Raw genomic sequence first — 5,081 nt, 5'->3', positions numbered from 1 at the left:
CCGCCGCCGGCTTGGCGGGAAGCCCGCACATTCTAAAACCATAGTCTCATTGCTATGGTACAAATAATCATGTTGCCTCAAAATTCATATGTTGAAAACATAACCCCAAACAGGATGGTAATAGAAGAAGGTGGGATCTTTAAGAGGTGACTATATCATGAGGGCAGAGCCCTCCTGATTGGGATTAGTGCCCTTGTAAAAAAAAAAAAAAAAAAAGAAGAAGAAGAAAGAAAGAAGACAGAGGGACCAGCAGTTAGCATAATGGCTATGTCGCTGGACTCCCATGCAGTCGACCACGGTTCGACTCCTGGACCCGGTGGCTTAAACTCACGCCCGGCATGTGTGCATGTGTGCCCAAAATCCCAAGAAGAGAATGGAGGGAAGGGATTGCTGTGTGGCCATCCACGCTGGGGGGTGATTTCTCGCTTTCTGTCTCTCTGTCTCTCTCTGTCTGTCTGGTGAGTGCACACACCCTATAGCAAAAAACCTCTCCCAAAAAAAATAATTAAAAATAAAAAACAGAGAGCTAGCTATCCCCATTTACCATATGAAGCTATAGCTAGAAAGCACTATTTATGAGGAATGGCCCTAAGGAGCTGACTTGAATCTTCCTAATGTAAAGACACAGTTAGAAGGTGCCATCTACATGTCAGAAATTGAATCCTCACCAGACACCAAATTCTGGCAGCACCTCAACCTTGGACTTCCCAGCCTCCAGAACTGTGAGAAATAAATTTCACTTTGTTTATAAGCCATGCAGACTATGGTATTTTGCTATAGCAGCCCAAATGGATGCAGACCTTGCCAAGATGCATCACAGGGAAAAAGCAGCAGGAAGCCAGGGAGTCAATAGCAGAAGGCTATTAAAATTTGCCAGACATAAGATGATCAGGGTTTGGAACAGAGAGATAAAAATAGGACTGGAAAAAGATTTAAGAGACATTCTACAAAAAAGTTAATGGAGAAATGGTCCCAGAAGTATAACTCAAGTTACACATCCAGTATAACTTAGTGTCCTAAAAGGAAAGGGTAAGGGAATGTTTCAAAAATGAGAAGGTGATTACCAATATAAAGTGCAGCGGAGCTGAAAGAAAGGAGAAATATAAAACAATATAAATTTAAACTGTTTGCAGTGTCATTATCCTCAGGTAAACAGGAATGAAAATGTATAATAAAAAAAAAACTACCAAGAGTTGCAGACCTGCACACTTGGTCATTTCTTCCATAACTTTCTTTGGTTGTTTTTTTTTTTTAATCATCATAATCTTCTTTATATTACATTGGATTGTGTATAACTTTACAGTGTATTACATTGCTTTTTCAAAAGGGAATGCCATGCATGTCAGTCAATACAGAGACATTAATCTCCCCACTTCATCATTCAATATCTTTTCAATGTTTTTCCCAATCATTATTATTAGTATTCTAATTATTATTTTATTTTTTAAAACAGTCAATCACTATTTCTCATTTTGCTTGTAAAAAGACTTTACCTATCATGAAATACTTCTCAGACCAATCCAGTTGAGAATATTATACATGTCATCATCAACAGGAAATAAGCCATATCTGTTTCCTACTGACATCCTGCCTCTCTATTTGTTCTCTTGCTATCTTTCTCTATCCTCTTCTCTTCACCCCCTCCAATTCCCCACTATCTTATTCTTTTTTTTTACATTATTTTTTTTTGTATATACTTTCAGTCATATTGTTTGGCTTACAATGAGACCATTTCGATATGTGCACATTTCTCCCCAGACCTGTTGATCAAAATATCTTCAACAGATAACACCACACCTCCCCAACTTGTCAATGCTCTACCTCTGTATCCCTTCTCCAAATGTTCAACCACTGTGGAGAATAATTTGGAGATTCCTCCAAAATCTACAGATAGATATGCCACATGGTCCAGGGATCCCACTCCTCAGTATCTACCCAAAGGACAGAAGAATCCTTCATTGGAAAAGTATTTGCACATCGATGTTTATTGTGACACTATTCACAATTGCTAAGTCATGAAACCAACCCAAATGCCCCCGTATGGAGGAATGGATTGAAAAACTGTGGCACATATACTCTATGGAATACTACTCAGCCATAAAAACCAACAGAACCCTGGGTTTTGACAGAAAGTGGAAGAATATGGAAGATGTACTGCTGAGTGAGGCAAGCTAGGCTATGAAAGAGAGACATTGTATGTCCCCACTTAACATATACCGTATGTCTGCATTCTATGACTGAAACTGATTGACTAACGGTTATACAAACACAAGAGATGGGTGTGAATGTCAGATGAGGTGTATGTGGAGGAGTGAGGCCTAACAAAGGATATAACTTTCTTTGGTTATAAAAGAATATTGGAAAGACTAGGGACAATGAGAGATTACACAGCTATTATAAGAATAAATATAACATGTATTAGGGTCCTCCAGAGAAATAGAACCAATAAGGTGTGTGTGTGTGTGTGTGTGTGTGTGTGTGTGTGTGTAGAGAAAGACAGAGAGAGATTATAATAAATAGGTTCACATGATTAGAGAATTTGACCATAATCTGTAGTTGGTAAATTGGAAACCGAGGACGGCCAGTGTTATTATTCTAGTCCAAATCTGAAGGCCTAAAAACTAAGAAAATGGATGGTGCCCTCTCTGAAGGCAAAGGAGGACAAACATCTCATCTTAAGCAGTCAGGAAGAGAGACAGAGATAATCCAGTTCCACAGAGAGAGAGAGATAATTCTCTGTTCCTTCACCTTTTTGTTCTACTCAAGTCCTCAACAGATTAGATAATGCTCAATCACATTTGGAGAGAGTACTTTCCTTTATTCAGTCCACCAATTTAAATACTAATATCAGTCATAAACACCACACAGACACACCCAGAAAGTATTTAACTACAGCTAGTCACACAGCACAACAGTTAGGTGATGTACGTAAGAGAGTCAGATCTCACATGGCCAACCACAGTTTATATCCCAATTTGGAAAACATACTAGGGGTGTGTGTGTGTGTGTGTGTGTGTGCATGCATGCCCAGAATCCTTACAGGATGGAGAAATGGAGGAAAAGGGATTGCAGCATGGCCATGCTCCACATGCTTTCTTGCACTCTCACACACATGTAAGCATATATGGCCTCTGATAATTTTTTAAAGTGTTTAACCAAATATCTGAGTATTATGTGACCCATCAAGTTGACACATAAAAGCCACAGGACCAGCAGTTAGCGTAATGGCTATGTCACTGGACTCCCACGTAGTTGACCGCGGTTCGAGTCCCAGACCCAGTGGCTTAAACTCACGCTGGACATGTGTGCGTGCATGCCCAAGATCCCAAGAGGAGAATAGAGGAGAAGGGATTGCAGTGTGGCCATACCCCCTGGGGGGTGATTTCTCCCTTTCTGTCTCTCTGTCTCTCTCTGTCTGGTGAGCGCATGCACCCTATAGCAAAAAAAAAAAATTAATTAAAAATTAAAAAATAAAAAAAGTCACCATCATAGGGCCAGCAGGTGGCATTGTGGATAAGATGATGCTGGACACCCACATGGCTGACAGTGGTCCAGGTCCTCAACATGGTGGCTTGAAAATCACACAGGGCACGTATCGTGGACATGTCCAAAAAATCCCAAGAGGAGAATAGAGGAGAAGGGATTGCAGTATGCCCATATTCCCGGGGGGGGGAGTGATTTCTCACTTTCTCTCTCATTGTCTCTGGTAGCACACAGTCCCGATGGCAAAACCTTTAAAAAAATTATCCATCACTTCATACCTTCTTAGTAGAAAGACAGTTGACCAAATTGACACTGAGTGCTTATACTTCAAGTACCTCCATTGTTACATATATTTTTATATTTATTGCAAGTTGACTAACGAAACATTATTTTTGCAATTCCATGATTTGATCTAAGCAGATACAGTAGTCCTCTTTTATCCATGAGGGATTTTTTTCTAAGACACCTAGTAGATGCCTGAAATTGTAGATAGTACCAAACTCTGTCTATCCCATTTTTTGTCTATGTACATATACATATAATAGAGTTTCTTTTATAGATTAGACACAGTAAGAGATTGTTTTAATCTATTTTCTTCTGATGCTTATAATTGAATACCGCAGGCTGAGTAATTTGTAAAGAATAAAAGCATATTTAGCTCTTGATTCTGTAGGTCCAAGATCGAGGAGCTTCAACAGGTGAGGGCCTTCTTATTAGTGGGAACTCTCTGCAGAGTACTGAGGTGGTGCAGGGTATCACATAAAAGGGCAAGAACTTGTATAAAGAGCTTGTATCTTTGTATAAAACCACCAGTATTTAGTCATGGGGGTCCCACCTTGATGATGTTATATAATCCTAATTACCTCCTGTAGGCCTTACCTCTTAATTCCATACTTGAATTGTTTCCACTCTCTTGATACCATTATAATTGCAACTAATTTTTAACACATGAATTTTAGGGGACACATTGAAACCATAACAGAGATTAACAATAATAACTATTAATAAAATGGAGCAATTATAACAACAAACTATAGTAAAAGTTGTGGGAATGTGGTCTCTTTTTCTTGCTCTCAAAATATCTTATTTTACTTTAACAGTACGCTCCCATTTTCAGACCACAGTTTACTACAGATAACTGAGACCATGGAGAGCAAAATTCCAGAAAAAAGGGGACTACACTGTATTAGGAAACATATAGCCTCTAGGTTGGGTGGCTCCTTATCCTACATTATGAAAAGTCCTGGTGACCTTCCTTCTTTGTATTGTCTCATTAAGGCCTAGCTCCCAAACACTGGTCACTCAGACTTTGATAATGCCTTCATTCATCTTTTCATTCCACAAATTAACACCTTCTATGTACCTACCATGGATCTGGCCAATGGGAATACAATAATAAACAAAATAGATAAAAATCACTTCTAAAATTCTACTTTTCTTTTTTAAATTTTTATTATTATCATAATCTTGTTTATATTACATTGAATCACATATAACTTTACAGTATATTACATTTCTTTTTCCAGAAGGAATACCATTGATGTCAATCAATACAAAGACATCAAAATCCCCATCATCATCCAATAGCTTTTCATTTT

Source organism: Tupaia chinensis, unplaced genomic scaffold, assembly GCF_000334495.1.
Source record: "Tupaia chinensis unplaced genomic scaffold, TupChi_1.0 Scaffold144058_2, whole genome shotgun sequence".
In the NCBI taxonomy this organism is placed as follows: domain Eukaryota; kingdom Metazoa; phylum Chordata; class Mammalia; order Scandentia; family Tupaiidae; genus Tupaia; species Tupaia belangeri.
The sequence above is the reverse complement of the archived record's forward strand: the minus strand, read 5'-3'. Positions refer to the sequence as shown.